This window comes from Gorilla gorilla, chromosome 16 (assembly GCF_029281585.2).
Source record: "Gorilla gorilla gorilla isolate KB3781 chromosome 16, NHGRI_mGorGor1-v2.1_pri, whole genome shotgun sequence".
NCBI classification, from domain to species: Eukaryota; Metazoa; Chordata; class Mammalia; order Primates; family Hominidae; genus Gorilla; species Gorilla gorilla.
This window is the reverse complement of record NC_073240.2, coordinates 7,489,292-7,510,508: the sequence shown is the minus strand read 5'-3', so window position 1 is coordinate 7,510,508 and position 21,217 is coordinate 7,489,292.

Genomic DNA, 21,217 nt, shown 5'->3' with positions numbered 1-21,217 from the left:
TCCGTTCTACTCGGTTACATTCCATTCCATTCCATTCCATTCCATTCCAATCCATTCCATTCCATTCCATTCCGTTCTACTCGGGTACATTCCATTCCATTCCATTCCATTCCATTCCATTCCATTCCATTCCGTTCTACTTTGGTACATTCCATTCCATTCCATTCCATTCCATTCCATTCCATTCCATTCCATTCCATTCCATTCCATTCCATTCCATTGCATTCCATTCCATTCCATTCCATTCCATTCCATTCCATTCCATGGAATTCCATTCCATTCCATTCCATTCCATGGAATTCCGTTCCATTCCATTCCATTCCGTTCCGTTCCGTCCCGTTCCGTTCCGTTCCGTTCCGTTGCGTTCCGTTCCGTTCTACTCGGGTTGATTCCATTCTATTCCATTCCATTCCATTCGATTCCATTCGATTCCATTCGATTCCACTCCATTCCATTCCATAGAATTCCATTCCATTCCATTCCATTCCATTGAATTCCATTCCATTCCATTCCATTCCATTGAATTCCATTCCATTCCATTCCATTCCATTGAATTCCATTCCATTGAATTCCATTCCATTCCATTCCATTCCATTCCATTCCATTCCATTCCATTCCATTCCATTCTACTGGTGTCCATTCCATTCCATTCCATTCCATTCCATTCCATTCCATTCCATTCCATTCCACTCCACTCCACTCCACTCCACTCCATTCCACTCCACTCCACTCCGGTACATTCCATTCCATTCCATTCCATTCCATTCCATTCCGTGCTTCTCGGGTACATTCCGTTCCGTTCCATTCCATTCCATTCCATTCCATTCCGTTCCAGTGCACTCTACTCCACTCCACTCCACTCCACTCCACTCCGGTACATTCCATTCCATTCCATTCCATTCCATTTCCATTCCCATTCCATTTCCATTCCCGTTCCATTTCCATTCCCGTTTCTTTTCCATTCCCGTTCCATTTCCATTCCAGTTCCATTACCATTCCCGTTCCATTTCCATTCCCGATCCATTTCCATTCCCGTTCCATTTCCATTCCCGTTCCATTTCCATTCCCGTTCCATTACCATTCCCGTTCCATTTCCGTTCCCGTTCCGTTTCCGTTCCCGTTCCATTTCCGTTCTCGTTCCGTTTCCGTTCCCGTTCCATTTCCATTCCCGTTCCATTTCCGTTCCCGTTCCATTTCCATTCCCGTTCCATTTCCATTCCCTTTCCATTTCCATTTCATTCCATTCCGTTCTGCTCGGGTACATTCCATTCCATTCCATTGCATTCCATTCCGTTCTGCTCCTGTCCATTCCATTCCATTCCATTCCGTTCCATTCCGTTCTACTCGGGTAGAATCCATTCCATTCCATTCCATTCCATTCCATTCCATTCTACTGGTGTCCATTCCATTCCATTCCATTCTATTCCATTCCATTCCATTCCATTCCATTGCATTCCATTCCATTCCATTCCATTCCGTTCCGTTCTACTCGGTTACATTACATTCAATTCCATTCCATTCCGTTCTACTCGGGTAGATTCCATTCCATTCCATTCCATTCCTTTCCATTCCATTGCATTCCATTGCATTGCATTGCACTCAATTCCATTCCATTCCATTCCATTCCATTCCATTCCATTCCATTCCGTTCCGTTCAACTCGGTTACATTCCATTCAATTACATTCCATTCCGTTCTACTCGGTTACATTCCATTCCATTCCATTCCATTCCATTCCAATCCATTCCATTCCATTCCATTCCGTTCTACTCGGGTACATTCCATTCCATTCCATTCCATTCCATTCCATTCCATTCCATTCCATTCCATTCCGTTCTACTTTGGTACATTCCATTCCATTCCATTCCATTCCATTCCATTCCATTCCATTCCATTCCATTCCGTTCTACTCAGGTTGATTCCATTCTATTCCATTCCATTCCATTCCATTCCATTCCATTCCATTCCATTCCATTCCATTCCATTCGATTCCATTCCATTCCATTCCATTGAATTCCATTCCATTCCATTCCATTCCATGGAATTCCATTCCATGGAATTCCATTCCATTCCATTCCATTCCATTCCATTCCATTGAATTCCATTCCATTCCATTCCATTCCATTCCATTGAATTCCATTCCATTCCATTCCATTCCATTGAATTCCATTCCATTCCATTCCATTCCATTCCATTCCATTCCATTGAATTCCATTCCATTCCATTCCATTCCATTCCATTCCATTCCATTCCATCCCATTCCATTCCATTCCATTCCATTCCGTTCTACTCGGGTTGATTCCATTCTATTCCATTCCATTCCATTCGATCCCATTTGATTCCATTCGATTCCATTCAATTCCATTCGATTCCATTCCATTCCACTCCATTCCATTCCATGGAATTCCATTCCATTCCATTCCATTCCATTCCATGGAATTCCATTCCATTCCATTCCATTCCATGGAATTCCATTCCATTCCATTCCATTCCATGGAATTCCATTCCATTCCATTCCATTCCATGGAATTCCATTCCATTCCATTCCATTCCATTCCATCGAATTCCATTCCATTCCATTCCATTCCATTGAATTCCGTTCCATTCCATTCCATACCCTTCCGTTCCGTCCCGTTCCGTTCCGTTCCGTTCCGTTGCGTGCCGTTCCGTTCTACTCAGGTTGATTACATTCTATTCCATTCCATTCCATTCGATTCCATTCGATTCCAATCGATTCCATTCGATTGCATTCGATTCCATTCGTTGCCATTCCATTCCATTCCATTGAATTCCATTCCGTTCCATTCCATTCCATTCCATTCCATTGAATTCCATTCCATTCCATTCCATTCCATTCCATTCCATTCCATTCCATTCCATTCCATTCTACTGGTGTCCATTCCATTCCATTCCATTCTATTCCATTCCATTCCATTCCATTCCATTGCATTCCATTCCATTCCATTCCATTCCGTTCCGTTCTACTCGGTTACATTCCATTCAATTCCATTCCATTCCGTTCTACTCGGGTAGATTCCATTCCATTCCATTCCATTCCTTTCCATTCCATTGCATTCCATTGCATTGCATTGCACTCAATTCCATTCCATTCCATTCCATTCCATTCCATTCCATTCCATTCCATTGAATTCCATTCCATTCCATTCCATTCCATTCCATTCCATTCCATTCCATTCCATTCTACTGGTGTCCATTCCATTCCATTCCATTCCATTCCATTCCATTCCATTCCTTTCCATTCCATTGCATTCCATTGCATTCCATTCCATTCCATTCCATTCCATTCCATTCCATTCCACTCCACTCCACTCCACTCCACTCCATTCCACTCCACTCCACTCCGGTACATTCCATTCCATTCCATTCCATTCCATTCCATTCCGTGCTTCTCGGGTACATTCCGTTCCGTTCCATTCCATTCCATTCCATTCCATTCCGTTCCAGTGCACTCTACTCCACTCCACTCCACTCCACTCCACTCCGGTACATTCCATTCCATTCCATTCCATTCCATTTCCATTCCCATTCCATTTCCATTCCCGTTCCATTTCCATTCCCGTTTCTTTTCCATTCCCGTTCCATTTCCATTCCAGTTCCATTACCATTCCCGTTCCATTTCCATTCCCGATCCATTTCCATTCCCGTTCCATTTCCATTCCCGTTCCATTTCCATTCCCGTTCCATTACCATTCCCGTTCCATTTCCGTTCCCGTTCCGTTTCCGTTCCCGTTCCATTTCCGTTCTCGTTCCGTTTCCGTTCCCGTTCCATTTCCATTCCCGTTCCATTTCCGTTCCCGTTCCATTTCCATTCCCGTTCCATTTCCATTCCCTTTCCATTTCCATTTCATTCCATTCCGTTCTGCTCGGGTACATTCCATTCCATTCCATTGCATTCCATTCCGTTCTGCTCCTGTCCATTCCATTCCATTCCATTCCGTTCCATTCCGTTCTACTCGGGTAGATTCCATTCCATTCCATTCCATTCCATTCCATTCCATTCCATTCCATTCCATTCCATTCCATTCTACTGGTGTCCATTCCATTCCATTCCATTCTATTCCATTCCATTCCATTCCATTCCATTGCATTCCATTCCATTCCATTCCATTCCGTTCCGTTCTACTCGGTTACATTCCATTCAATTCCATTCCATTCCGTTCTACTCGGGTAGATTCCATTCCATTCCATTCCATTCCTTTCCATTCCATTGCATTCCATTGCATTGCATTGCACTCAATTCCATTCCATTCCATTCCATTCCATTCCATTCCATTCCATTCCATTCCGTTCCGTTCAACTCGGTTACATTCCATTCAATTACATTCCATTCCGTTCTACTCGGTTACATTCCATTCCATTCCATTCCATTCCATTCCAATCCATTCCATTCCATTCCATTCCGTTCTACTCGGGTACATTCCATTCCATTCCATTCCATTCCATTCCATTCCATTCCATTACATTCCATTCCATTCCATTGAATTCCATTCCATTCCATTGAATTCCATTCCATTCCATTGAATTCCATTCCATTCCATTCCATTCCATTGAATTCCGTTCCATTCCATTCCATTCCATTCCATTCCATTCCATTGAATTCCATTCCATTCCATTCCATAGAATTCCGTTCCATTCCATTCCATTCCATTCCATTCCATTCCATTCCATTCCATTGAATTCAATTCCATTCCATTCCATTCCTTTGCATTGAATTCCATTCTGTTCCATTCCATTCCTTTGAATTCCGTTCCATTCCATTCCATTCCATTCCTTTCCGTTCCGTTCCGTTCCGTTCCGTTGCGTTCCGCTCCGTTCTACTCGGGTTGATTCCATTCTATTCCTTTCCATTCCATTCGATCCCATTCGATTCCATTCGATTCCTTTCGATTCCATTCGATTCCACTCCATTCCATTCCATAGAATTCCATTCCATTCCATTCCATTTGAATTCCATTCCATTCCATTCCATTCCATTCCATTCCATTCCATTGAATTCCATTCCATTCCATTCCATTCCATTGAATTCCGTTCCTTTCCATTCCATTCCGTTCCGTTCCGTTCCGTTCCGTTCCGTTGCGTTCCGTTCCGTTCCGTTGCGTTCCGTTCCGTTCTACTCGGGTTGATTCCATTCTATTCCATTCCATTCCATTCCATTCCATTCCATTCCATTCCATTCCATTCCATTCCATTCCATTCCATTCCATTCCATTCCATTCCATTGAATTCCATTCCATTCCATTCCATTCCATTGAATTCCGTTCCATTCCATTCCATACCCTTCCGTTCCGTCCCGTTCCGTTCCGTTCCGTTCCGTTGCGTGCCGTTCCGTTCTACTCAGGTTGATTACATTCTATTCCATTCCATTCCATTCGATTCCATTCGATTCCATTCGATTCCATTCCATTCCATTCCATGGAATTCCATTCCATTCCATTCCATTCCATTCCATTCCATTCCATTCCATTGAATTCCATTCCATTCCATTCCATTCCATTCCATTCCATTCCATTCCATTCCATTGAATTCCATTCCGTTCCATTCCATTCCATTGAATTCCGTTCCATTCCACTCCATTCCATTCCGTTCCGTTCCGTTCCGTTCCGTTCCGTTCCGTTGCGTTCCGCTCCGTTCTACTCGGGTTGATTCCATTCTATTCCATTCCAGTCCATTCGATCCCATTCGATTCCATTCGATTCCATTCGATTCCATTCGATTCCACTCCATTCCATTCCATAGAATTCCATTCCATTCCATTCCATCCCATTCCATTCCATTGAATTCCATTCCATTCCATTCCATTCCATTCCATGGAATTCCATTCCATTCCATTCCATTCCATGGAATTCCATTCCATTCCATTCCATTCCATTCCATTCCATTCCATTCCATTCCATTCCATTCCATAGAATTCCATTCCATTCCATTCCATTCCATTGTATTCCGTTCCATTCCATTCCATTCCGTTCCGTTCCGTTCCGTTCCGTTGCGTTCCGTTCCGTTCCGTTGTGTTCCGTTCCGTTCTACTCGGGTTGATTCCATTCTATTCCATTCCATTCCAATCCATTCCATTACATTCCATTGAATTCCATTCCATTCCATTCCATTCCATTCCATTCCATTCCATTCCATTGCATTCCATTCCATTCCATTCCATTCCATTCCATTCCATTGAATTCCATTCCATTCCATTCCATTCCATGGAATTCCGTTCCATTCCATTCCATTCCATGGAATTCCGTTCCATTCCATTCCATTCCGTTCCGTTCCGTCCCGTTCCGTTCCGTTCCGTTCCGTTGCGTTCCGTTCCGTTCTACTCGGGTTGATTCCATTCTATTCCATTCCATTCCATTCGATTCCATTCGATTCCGTTCGATTCCACTCCATTCCATTCCATAGAATTCCATTCCATTCCATTCCATTCCATTGAATTCCATTCCATTCCATTCCATTCCATTGAATTCCATTCCATTCCATTCCATTCCATTCCATTGAATTCCATTCCATTCCATTCCATTCCATTCCATTCCATTCCATTCCATTCCATTCTACTGGTGTCCATTCCATTCCATTCCATTCCATTCCATTCCATTCCTTTCCATTCCATTGCATTCCATTGCATTCCATTCCATTCCATTCCATTCCATTCCATTCCATTCCACTCCACTCCACTCCACTCCACTCCATTCCACTCCACTCCACTCCGGTACATTCCATTCCATTCCATTCCATTCGGTGCTTCTCGGGTACATTCCGTTCCGTTCCATTCCATTCCATTCCATTCCATTCTGTTCCAGTGCACTCTACTCCACTCCACTCCACTCCACTCCACTCCGGTACATTCCATTCCATTCCATTCCATTCCATTTCCATTCCCATTCCATTTCCATTCCCGTTCCATTTCCATTCCCGTTTCTTTTCCATTCCCGTTCCATTTCCATTCCAGTTCCATTACCATTCCCGTTCCATTTCCATTCCCGATCCATTTCCATTCCCGTTCCATTTCCATTCCCGTTCCATTTCCATTCCCGTTCCATTACCATTCCCGTTCCATTTCCGTTCCCGTTCCGTTTCCGTTCCCGTTCCATTTCCGTTCTCGTTCCGTTTCCGTTCCCGTTCCATTTCCATTCCCGTTCCATTTCTGTTCCCGTTCCATTTCCATTCCCGTTCCATTTCCATTCCCTTTCCATTTCCATTTCATTCCATTCCGTTCTGCTCGGGTACATTCCATTCCATTCCATTGCATTCCATTCCGTTCTGCTCCTGTCCATTCCATTCCATTCCATTCCGTTCCATTCCGTTCTACTCGGGTAGATTCCATTCCATTCCATTCCATTCCATTCCATTCCATTCCATTCCATTCCATTCCATTCCATTCCATTCTACTGGTGTCCATTCCATTCCATTCCATTCTATTCCATTCCATTCCATTCCATTCCATTGCATTCCATTCCATTCCATTCCATTCCGTTCCGTTCTACTCGGTTACATTCCATTCAATTCCATTCCATTCCGTTCTACTCGGGTAGATTCCATTCCATTCCATTCCATTCCTTTCCATTCCATTGCATTCCATTGCATTGCATTGCACTCAATTCCATTCCATTCCATTCCATTCCATTCCATTCCATTCCATTCCGTTCCGTTCAACTCGGTTACATTCCATTCAATTCCATTCCATTCCGTTCTACTCGGTTACATTCCATTCCATTCCATTCCATTCCATTCCAATCCATTCCATTCCATTCCATTCCGTTCTACTCGGGTACATTCCATTCCATTCCATTCCATTCCATTCCATTCCATTCCATTCCGTTCTACTTTGGTACATTCCATTCCATTCCATTCCATTCCATTCCATTCCATTCCATTCCATTCCATTCCATTCCATTCCATTCCATTGCATTCCATTCCATTCCATTCCATTCCATTCCATTCCATTCCATGGAATTCCATTCCATTCCATTCCATTCCATGGAATTCCGTTCCATTCCATTCCATTCCGTTCCGTTCCGTCCCGTTCCGTTCCGTTCCGTTCCGTTGCGTTCCGTTCCGTTCTACTCGGGTTGATTCCATTCTATTCCATTCCATTCCATTCGATTCCATTCGATTCCATTCGATTCCACTCCATTCCATTCCATAGAATTCCATTCCATTCCATTCCATTCCATTGAATTCCATTCCATTCCATTCCATTCCATTGAATTCCATTCCATTCCATTCCATTCCATTGAATTCCATTCCATTGAATTCCATTCCATTCCATTCCATTCCATTCCATTCCATTCCATTCCATTCCATTCCATTCTACTGGTGTCCATTCCATTCCATTCCATTCCATTCCATTCCATTCCATTCCATTCCATTCCACTCCACTCCACTCCACTCCACTCCATTCCACTCCACTCCACTCCGGTACATTCCATTCCATTCCATTCCATTCCATTCCATTCCGTGCTTCTCGGGTACATTCCGTTCCGTTCCATTCCATTCCATTCCATTCCATTCCGTTCCAGTGCACTCTACTCCACTCCACTCCACTCCACTCCACTCCGGTACATTCCATTCCATTCCATTCCATTCCATTTCCATTCCCATTCCATTTCCATTCCCGTTCCATTTCCATTCCCGTTTCTTTTCCATTCCCGTTCCATTTCCATTCCAGTTCCATTACCATTCCCGTTCCATTTCCATTCCCGATCCATTTCCATTCCCGTTCCATTTCCATTCCCGTTCCATTTCCATTCCCGTTCCATTACCATTCCCGTTCCATTTCCGTTCCCGTTCCGTTTCCGTTCCCGTTCCATTTCCGTTCTCGTTCCGTTTCCGTTCCCGTTCCATTTCCATTCCCGTTCCATTTCCGTTCCCGTTCCATTTCCATTCCCGTTCCATTTCCATTCCCTTTCCATTTCCATTTCATTCCATTCCGTTCTGCTCGGGTACATTCCATTCCATTCCATTGCATTCCATTCCGTTCTGCTCCTGTCCATTCCATTCCATTCCATTCCGTTCCATTCCGTTCTACTCGGGTAGAATCCATTCCATTCCATTCCATTCCATTCCATTCCATTCTACTGGTGTCCATTCCATTCCATTCCATTCTATTCCATTCCATTCCATTCCATTCCATTGCATTCCATTCCATTCCATTCCATTCCGTTCCGTTCTACTCGGTTACATTACATTCAATTCCATTCCATTCCGTTCTACTCGGGTAGATTCCATTCCATTCCATTCCATTCCTTTCCATTCCATTGCATTCCATTGCATTGCATTGCACTCAATTCCATTCCATTCCATTCCATTCCATTCCATTCCATTCCATTCCGTTCCGTTCAACTCGGTTACATTCCATTCAATTACATTCCATTCCGTTCTACTCGGTTACATTCCATTCCATTCCATTCCATTCCATTCCAATCCATTCCATTCCATTCCATTCCGTTCTACTCGGGTACATTCCATTCCATTCCATTCCATTCCATTCCATTCCATTCCATTCCATTCCATTCCGTTCTACTTTGGTACATTCCATTCCATTCCATTCCATTCCATTCCATTCCATTCCATTCCATTCCATTCCGTTCTACTCAGGTTGATTCCATTCTATTCCATTCCATTCCATTCCATTCCATTCCATTCCATTCCATTCCATTCCATTCCATTCCATTCGATTCCATTCCATTCCATTCCATTGAATTCCATTCCATTCCATTCCATTCCATGGAATTCCATTCCATGGAATTCCATTCCATTCCATTCCATTCCATTCCATTCCATTGAATTCCATTCCATTCCATTCCATTCCATTCCATTGAATTCCATTCCATTCCATTCCATTCCATTGAATTCCATTCCATTCCATTCCATTCCATTCCATTCCATTCCATTGAATTCCATTCCATTCCATTCCATTCCATTCCATTCCATTCCATTCCATCCCATTCCATTCCATTCCATTCCATTCCGTTCTACTCGGGTTGATTCTATTCTATTCCATTCCATTCCATTCGATCCCATTTGATTCCATTCGATTCCATTCAATTCCATTCGATTCCATTCCATTCCACTCCATTCCATTCCATGGAATTCCATTCCATTCCATTCCATTCCATTCCATGGAATTCCATTCCATTCCATTCCATTCCATGGAATTCCATTCCATTCCATTCCATTCCATGGAATTCCATTCCATTCCATTCCATTCCATGGAATTCCATTCCATTCCATTCCATTCCATTCCATCGAATTCCATTCCATTCCATTCCATTCCATTGAATTCCGTTCCATTCCATTCCATACCCTTCCGTTCCGTCCCGTTCCGTTCCGTTCCGTTCCGTTGCGTGCCGTTCCGTTCTACTCAGGTTGATTACATTCTATTCCATTCCATTCCATTCGATTCCATTCGATTCCAATCGATTCCATTCGATTGCATTCGATTCCATTCGTTGCCATTCCATTCCATTCCATTGAATTCCATTCCGTTCCATTCCATTCCATTCCATTCCATTGAATTCCATTCCATTCCATTCCATTCCTTTCCATTCCATTGAATTCCATTCCATTCCATTCCATGCCATTCCATTCCATTGAATTCCATTCCATTCCATTCCATTCCATTCCATTGAATTCCATTCCATTCCATTCCATAGAATTCCGTTCCATTCCATTCCATTCCATTCCATTCCATTCCATTCCATTCCATTGAATTCCATTCCGTTCCATTCCATTCCATTGAATTCCGTTCCATTCCACTCCATTCCATTCCGTTCCGTTCCGTTCCGTTCCGTTCCGTTCCGTTGCGTTCCGCTCCGTTCTACTCGGGTTGATTCCATTCTATTCCATTCCAGTCCATTCGATCCCATTCGATTCCATTCGATTCCATTCGATTCCATTCGATTCCACTCCATTCCATTCCATAGAATTCCATTCCATTCCATTCCACCCCATTCCATTCCATTGAATTCCATTCCATTCCATTCCATTCCATTCCATTCAATTCCATTGAATTCCTTTCCATTCCATTCCATTCCATGGAATTCCATTCCATTCCATTCCATTCCATGGAATTCCATTCCATTCCATTCCATTCCATTCCATTCCATAGAATTCCATTCCATTCCATTCCATTCCATTGAATTCCGTTCCATTCCATTCCATTCCATTCCGTTCCGTTCCGTTCCGTTCCGTTGCGTTCCGTTCCGTTCCGTTGTGTTCCGTTCCGTTCTACTCGGGTTGATTCCATTCTATTCCATTCCATTCCAATCCATTCCATTCCATTCCATTGAATTCCATTCCATTCCATTCCATTCCATTCCATTCCATTCCATTCCATTCCATTCCATTCCATTCCATTGAATTCCATTCCATTCCATTCCATTCCATGGAATTCCGTTCCATTCCATTCCATTCCGTTCCGTTCCGTCCCGTTCCGTTCCGTTCCGTTCCGTTGCGTTCCGTTCCGTTCTACTCGGGTTGATTCCATTCTATTCCATTCCATTCCGTTCGATTCCATTCGATTCCATTCGATTCCACTCCATTCCATTCCATAGAATTCCATTCCATTCCATTCCATTCCATAGAATTCCATTCCATTCCATTCCATTCCATTGAATTCCATTCCATTCCATTCCATTCCATTGAATTCCATTCCATTCCATTCCATTCCATTCCATTCCATTCCATTCCATTCCATTCTACTGGTGTCCATTCCATTCCATTCCATTCCATTCCATTCCATTCCATTCCATTCCATTCCTTTCCATTCCATTGCATTCCATTGCATTCCATTCCATTCCATTCCATTCCATTCCATTCCATTCCACTCCACTCCACTCCACTCCACTCCATTCCACTCCACTCCACTCCGGTACATTCCATTCCATTCCATTCCATTCCATTCCATTCCATTCCGTGCTTCTCGGGTACATTCCGTTCCGTTCCATTCCATTCCATTCCATTCCATTCCATTCCGTTCCAGTGCACTCTACTCCACTCCACTCCACTCCACTCCACTCCGGTACATTCCATTCCATTCCATTCCATTCCATTTCCATTCCCATTCCATTTCCATTCCCGTTCCATTTCCATTCTCGTTTCTTTTCCATTCCCGTTGCATTTCCATTCCAGTTCCATTACCATTCCCGTTCCATTTCCATTCCCGATCCATTTCCATTCCCGTTCCATTTCCATTCCCGTTCCATTTCCATTCCCGTTCCATTACCATTCCCGTTCCATTTCCGTTCCCGTTCCGTTTCCGTTCCCGTTCCATTTCCGTTGTCGTTCCGTTTCCGTTCCCGTTCCTTTTCCATTCCCGTTCCATTTCCGTTCCCGTTCCATTTCCATTCCCGTTCCATTTCCATTCCCTTTCCATTTCCATTTCATTCCATTCCGTTATGCTCGGGTACATTCCATTCCATTCCATTGCATTCCATTCCGTTCTGCTCCTGTCCATTCCATTCCATTCCATTCCGTTCCATTCCATTCTACTCGGGTAGATTCCATTCCATTCCATTCCATTCCATTCCATTCCATTCCATTCCATTCCATTCTACTGGTGTCCATTCCATTCCATTCCATTCTATTCCATTCCATTCCATTCCATTCCATTGCATTCCATTCCATTCCATTCCATTCAGTTCCGTTCTACTCGGTTACATTCCATTCAATTCCATTCCATTCCGTTCTACTCGGGTAGATTCCATTCCATTCCATTCCATTCCTTTCCATTCCATTGCATTCCATTGCATTGCATTGCACTCAATTCCATTCCATTCCATTCCATTCCATTCCATTCCATTCCATTCCGTTCCGTTCAACTCGGTTACATTCCATTCAATTACATTCCATTCCGTTCTACTCGGTTACATTCCATTCCATTCCATTCCATTCCATTCCAATCCATTCCATTCCATTCCATTCTGTTCTACTCGGGTACATTCCATTCCATTCCATTCCATTCCATTCCATTCCATTCCATTCCGTTCTACTTTGGTACATTCCATTCCATTCCATTCCATTCCATTCCATTCCATTCCATTACATTCCATTCCATTCCATTCCGTTCTACTCAGGTTGATTCCATTCTATTCCATTCCATTCCATTCCATTCCATTCCATTCCATTCCATTCCATTCCATTCCATTCCATTCGATTCCATTCCATTCCATTCCATTGAATTCCATTCCATTCCATTCCATTCCATTCCATGGAATTCCATTCCGTTCCATTCCATTCCATTGAATTCCATTCCATTCCATTCCATTCCATTCCATTCCATTCCATTCCATTCCATTCCATTCCATTCTACTGGTGTCCATTCCATTCCATTCCATTCCATTCCATTCCATTCCTTTCCATTCCATTGCATTCCATTGCATTCCATTCCATTCCATTCCATTCCATTCCATTCCATTCCATTCCACTCCACTCCACTCCACTCCACTCCATTCCACTCCACTCCACTCCGGTACATTCCATTCCATTCCATTCCATTCCATTCCGTGCTTCTCGGGTACATTCCGTTCCGTTCCATTCCATTCCATTCCATTCCATTCCGTTCCAGTGCACTCTACTCCACTCCACTCCACTCCACTCCACTCCGGTACATTCCATTCCATTCCATTCCATTCCATTTCCATTCCCATTCCATTTCTATTCCCGTTCCATTTCCATTCCCGTTTCTTTTCCATTCCCGTTCCATTTCCATTCCAGTTCCATTACCATTCCCGTTCCATTTCCATTCCCGATCCATTTCCATTCCCGTTCCATTTCCGTTCCCGTTCCATTTCCATTCCCGTTCCATTTCCATTCCCTTTCCATTTCCATTTCATTCCATTCCGTTCTGCTCGGGTACATTCCATTCCATTCCATTGCATTCCATTCCGTTCTGCTCCTGTCCATTCCATTCCATTCCATTCCGTTCCATTCCGTTCTACTCAGGTAGATTCCATTCCATTCCATTCCATTCCATTCCATTCCATTCCATTCCATTCCATTCCATTCTACTGGTGTCCATTCCATTCCATTCCATTCTATTCCATTCCATTCCATTCCATTCCATTGCATTCCATTCCATTCCATTCCATTCCGTTCCGTTCTACTCGGTTACATTCCATTCAATTCCATTCCATTCCGTTCTACTCGGGTAGATTCCATTCCATTCCATTCCATTCCTTTCCATTCCATTGCATTCCATTGCATTGCATTGCACTCAATTCCATTCCATTCCATTCCATTCCATTCCATTCCATTCCATTCCGTTCCGTTCAACTCGGTTACATTCCATTCAATTACATTCCATTCCGTTCTACTCGGTTACATTCCATTCCATTCCATTCCATTCCATTCCATTCCATTCCAATCCATTCCATTCCATTCCATTCCGTTCTACTCGGGTACATTCAATTCCATTCCATTCCATTCCATTCCATTCCATTCCATTCCATTCCGTTCTACTTTGGTACATTCCATTCCATTCCATTCCATTCCATTCCATTCCATTCCATTCCATTCCATTGAATTCCATTCCATTCCATTGAATTCCATTCCATTCCATTCCATTCCATTGAATTCCGTTCCATTCCATTCCATTCCATTCCATTCCATTGAATTCCATTCCATTCCATTCCATAGAATTCCGTTCCATTCCATTCCATTCCATTCCATTCCATTCCATTCCATTCCATTCCATTGAATACAATTCCATTCCATTCCATTCCTTTCCATTGAATTCCATTCTGTTCCATTCCATTCCTTTGAATTCCGTTCCATTCCATTCCATTCCATTCCTTTCCGTTCCGTTCCGTTCCGTTCCGTTCCGTTGCGTTCCGCTCTGTTCTACTCGGGTTGATTCCATTCTATTCCATTCCATTCCTTTCGATCCCATTCGATTCCATTCGATTCCATTCGATTCCATTCGATTCCACTCCATTCCATTCCATAGAATTCCATTCCATTCCATTCCATTTGAATTCCATTCCATTCCATTCCATTCCATTCCATTCCATTCCATTCCATTCCATTGAATTCCATTCCATTCCATTCCATTCCATTGAATTCCGTTCCTTTCCATTCCATTCCGTTCCGTTCCGTTCCGTTCCGTTGCGTTCCGTTCCGTTCCGTTGTGTTCCGTTCCGTTCTACTCGGGTTGATTCCATTCTATTCCATTCCATTCCATTCCATTCCATTCCATTCCATTCCATTCCATTGAATTCCATTCCATTCCATTCCATTCCATAGAATTCCGTTCCATTCCATTCCATACCCTTCCGTTCCGTCCCGTTCCGTTCCGTTCCGTTCCGTTGCGTGCCGTTCCGTTCTACTCAGGTTGATTACATTCTATTCCATTCCATTCCATTCGATTCCATTCGATTCCAATCGATTCCATTCGATTGCATTCGATTCCATTCGTTGCCATTCCATTCCATTCCATTGAATTCCATTCCGTTCCATTCCATTCCATTCCATTCCATTGAATTCCATTCCATTCCATTCCATTCCTTTCCATTCCATTGAATTCCATTCCATTCCATTCCATTCCATTCCATTCCATTCCATTGAATTCCATTCCATTCCATTCCATTCCATTCCATTGAATTCCATTCCATTCCATTCCATAGAATTCCGTTCCATTCCATTCCATTCCATTCCATTCCATTCCATTCCATTCCATTGAATTCCATTCCGTTCCATTCCATTCCATTGAATTCCGTTCCATTCCACTCCATTCCATTCCGTTCCGTTCCGTTCCGTTCCGTTCCGTTCCGTTGCGTTCCGCTCCGTTCTACTCGGGTTGATTCCATTCTATTCCATTCCAGTCCATTCGATCCCTTTCGATTCCATTCGATTCCATTCGATTCCACTCCATTCCATTCCATAGAATTCCATTCCATTCCATTCCATCCCATTCCATTCCATTGAATTCCATTCCATTCCATTCCATTCCATTCCATTCCATTCCATTGAATTCCATTCCATTCCATTCCATTCCATGGAATTCCATTCCATTCCATTCCATTCCATTCCATTCCATTCCATGGAATTCCATTCCATTCCATTCCATTCCATTCCATAGAATTCCATTCCATTCCATTCCATTCCATTGAATTCTGTTCCTTTCCATTCCATTCCGTTCCGTTCCGTTCCGTTCCGTTCCGTTGCGTTCTGTTCCGTTCCGTTGTGTTCCGTTCCGTTCTACTCGGGTTGATTCCATTCTATTCCATTCCATTCCAATCCATTCCATTCCATTCCATTGAATTCCATTCCATTCCATTCCATTCCATTCCATTCCATTCCATTCCATTCCATTCCATTGCATTCCATTCCATTCCATTCCATTCCATTCCATTCCATTGAATTCCATTCCATTCCATTCCATTCCATTGAATTCCATTCCATTCCATTCCATTCCATCCCATTCCATTCCATTCCATTCCATTCCGTTCTACTCGGGTTGATTCCATTCTATTCCATTCCATTCCATTCGATCCCATTTGATTCCATTCGATTCCATTCAATTCCATTCGATTCCATTCCATTCCACTCCATTCCATTCCATGGAATTCCATTCCATTCCATTCCATTCCATTCCATGGAATTCCATTCCATTCCATTCCATTCCATGGAATTCCATTCCATTCCATTCCATGGAATTCCATTCCATTCCATTCCATTCCATTCCATTGAATTCCATTCCATTCCATTCCATTCCATTGAATTCCGTTCCATTCCATTCCATACCCTTCCGTTCCGTCCCGTTCCGTTCCGTTCTGTTCCGTTGCGTGCCGTTCCGTTCTACTCAGGTTGATTACATTCTATTCCATTCCATTCCATTCGATTCCATTCGATTCCAATCGATTCCATTCGATTGCATTCGATTCCATTCGTTGCCATTCCATTCCATTCCATTGAATTCCATTCCGTTCCATTCCATTCCATTCCATTCCATTGAATTCCATTCCATTCCATTCCATTCCTTTCCATTCCATTGAATTCCATTCCATTCCATTCCATTCCATTCCATTCCATTCCATTGAATTCCATTCCATTCCATTCCATTCCATTCCATTGAATTCCATTCCATTCCATTCCATAGAATTCCGTTGCATTCCATTCCATTCCATTCCATTCCATTCCATTCCATTCCATTGAATTCCATTCCGTTCCATTCCATTCCATTGAATTCCGTTCCATTCCACTCCATTCCATTCCGTTCCGTTCCGTTCCGTTCCGTTCCGTTCCGTTGCGTTCCGCTCCGTTCTACTCGGGTTGATTCCATTCTATTCCATTCCAGTCCATTCGATCCCATTCGATTCCATTCGATTCCATTCGATTCCATTCGATTCCACTCCATTCCATTCCATAGAATTCCATTCCATTCCATTCCATCCCATTCCATTCCATTGAATTCCATTCCATTCCATTCCATTCCATTCCATTCCATTCCATTCCATTGAATTCCATTCCATTGCATTCCATTCCATGGAATTCCATTCCATTCCATTCCATTCCATGGAATTGCATTCCATTCCATTCCATGGAATTCCATTCCATTCCATTCCATTCCATGGAATTCCATTCCATTCCATTCCATTCCATTCCATTCCATGGAATTCCATTCCATTCCATTCCATTCCATTCCATAGAATTCCATTCCATTCCATTCCATTCCATTGAATTCCGTTCCTTTCCATTCCATTCCGTTCCGTTCCGTTCCGTTCCGTTCCGTTGCGTTCTGTTCCGTTCCGTTGTGTTCCGTTCCGTTCTACTCGGGTTGATTCCATTCTATTCCATTCCATTCCAATCCATTCCATTCCATTCCATTGAATTCCATTCCATTCCATTCCATTCCATTCAATTCCATTCCATTCCATTCCATTCCATTGCATTCCATTCCATTCCATTCCATTCCATTCCATTCCATTGAATTCCATTCCATTCCATTCCATTCCATTGAATTCCATTCCATTCCATTCCATTCCATTCCATTCCATCCCATTCCATTCCATTCCATTCCATTCCGTTCTACTCGGGTTGATTCCATTCTATTCCATTCCATTCCATTCGATCCCATTTGATTCCATTCGATTCCATTCAATTCCATTCGATTCCATTCCATTCCACTCCATTCCATTTCATTGAATTCCATTCCATTCCATTCCATTCCATTCCATGGAATTCCATTCCGTTCCATTCCATTCCATGGAATTCCATTCCATTCCATTCCATTCCATGGAATTCCATTCCATTCCATTCCATTCCATGGAATTCCATTCCATTCCATTCCATTCCATTCCATGGAATTCCATTCCATTCCATTCCATTCCATTCCATTGAATTCCATTCCATTCCATTCCATTCCATTGAATTCCGTTCCATTCCATTCCATACCCTTCCGTTCCGTCCCGTTCCGTTCCGTTCTGTTCCGTTGCGTGCCGTTCCGTTCTACTCAGGTTGATTACTTTCTATTCCATTCCATTCCATTCGATTCCATTCGATTCCAATCGATTCCATTCGATTGCATTCGATTCCATTCGTTGCCATTCCATTCCATTCCATTGAATTCCATTCCGTTCCATTCCATTCCATTCCATTCCATTGAATTCCATTCCATTCCATTCCATTCCTTTCCATTCCATTCCATTCCATTGAATTCCATTCCATTCCATTCCATTCCATTCCATTGAATTCCATTCCATTCCATTCCATAGAATTCCGTTCCATTCCATTCCATTCCATTCCATTCCATTCCATTCCATTCCATTGAATTCCATTCCGTTCCATTCCATTCCATTGAATTCCGTTCCATTCCACTCCATTCCATTCCGTTCCGTTCCGTTCCGTTCCGTTCCGTTCCGTTGCGTTCCGCTCCGTTCTACTCGGGTTGATTCCATTCTATTCCATTCCAGTCCATTCGATCCCATTCGATTCCATTCGATTCCATTCGATTCCATTCGATTCCACTCCATTCCATTCCATAGAATTCCATTCCATTCCATTCCACCCCATTCCATTCCATTGAATTCCATTCCATTCCATTCCATTCCATTCCATTCAATTCCATTGAATTCCATTCCATTCCATTCCATTCCATTCCATTCCATAGAATTCCATTCCATTCCATTCCATTCCATTGAATTCCGTTCCATTCCATTCCATTCCATTCCGTTCCGTTCCGTTCCGTTCCGTTGCGTTCCGTTCCGTTCCGTTGTGTTCCGTTCCGTTCTACTCGGGTTGATTCCATTCTATTCCATTCCATTCCAATCCATTCCATTCCATTCCATTGTATTCCATTCATTCCATTCCATTCCATTCCATTCCATTCCATTCCATTCCATTCCATTCCATTGAATTCCATTCCATTCCATTCCATTCCATGGAATTCCGTTCCATTCCATTCCATTCCGTTCCGTTCCGTCCCGTTCCGTTCCGTTCCGTTCCGTTGCGTTCCGTTCCGTTCTACTGGGGTTGATTCCATTCTATTCCATTCGATTCCATTCGATTCCATTCGATTCCACTCCATTCCATTCCATAGAATTCCATTCCATTCCATTCCATTCCATAGAATTCCATTCCATTCCATTCCATTCCATTCCATTGAATTCCATTCCATTCCATTCCATTCCATTGAATTCCATTCCATTCCATTCCATTCCATTCCATTCCATTCCATTCCATTCCATTCTACTGGTGTCCATTCCATTCCATTCCATTCCATTCCATTCCATTCCATTCCATTCCATTGCATTCCATTCCTTTCCATTCCATTGCATTCCATTGCATTCCATTCCATTCCATTCCATTCGATTCCATTCCATTCCACTCCACTCCACTCCACTCCACTCCATTCCACTCCATTCCACTCCACTCCACTCCGGTACATTCCATTCCATTCCATTCCATTCCATTCCATTCCGTGCTTCTCGGGTACATTCCGTTCCGTTCCATTCCATTCCATTCCATTCCATTCCATTCCATTCCGTTCCAGTGCACTCTACTCCACTCCACTCCACTCCACTCCACTCCGGTACTTTCCATTCCATTCCATTCCATTCCATTTCCATTCCCATTCCATTTCCATTCCCGTTCCATTTCCATTCCCGTTTCTTTTCCATTCCCGTTCCATTTCCATTCCAGTTCCATTACCATTCCCGTTCCATTTCCATTCCCGATCCATTTCCATTCCCGTTCCATTTCCATTCCCGTTCCATTTCCATTCCCGTTCCATTACCATTCCCGTTCCATTTCCGTTCCCGTTCCGTTTCCGTTCCCGTTCCATTTCCGTTGTCGTTCCGTTTCCGTTCCCGTTCCTTTTCCATTCCCGTTCCATTTCCGTTCCCGTTCCATTTCCATTCCCGTTCCATTTCCATTCCCTTTCCATTTCCATTTCATTCCATTCCGTTCTGCTCGGGTACATTCCATTCCATTCCATTGCATTCCATTCCGTTCTGCTCCTGTCCATTCCATTCCATTCCATTCCGTTCCATTCCATTCTACTCGGGTAGATTCCATTCCATTCCATTCCATTCCATTCCATTCCATTCCATTCCATTCCATTCCATTCTACTGGTGTCCATTCCATTCCATTCCATTCTATTCCATTCCATTCCATTCCATTCCATTGCATTCCATTCCATTCCATTCCATTCCGTTCCGTTCTACTCGGTTACATTCCATTCAATTCCATTCCATTCCGTTCTACTCGGGTAGATTCCATTCCATTCCATTCCATTCCTTTCCATTCCATTGCATTCCATTGCATTGCATTGCACTCAATTCCATTCCATTCCATTCCATTCCATTCCATTCCATTCCATTCCGTTCCGTTCAACTCGGTTACATTCCATTCAATTACATTCCATTCCGTTCTACTCGGTTACATTCCATTCCATTCCATTCCATTCCATTCCAATCCATTCCATTCCATTCCATTCCGTTCTACTCGGGTACATTCAATTCCATTCCATTCCATTCCATTCCATTCCATTCCATTCCGTTCTACTTTGGTACATTCCATTCCATTCCATTCCATTCCATTCCATTACATTCCATTCCATTCCATTGAATTCCATTCCATTCCATTGAATTCCATTCCATTCCATTCCATTCCATTGAATTCCGTTCCATTCCATTCCATTCCATTCCATTCCATTGAATTCCATTCCATTCCATTCCATAGAATTCCGTTCCATTCCATTCCA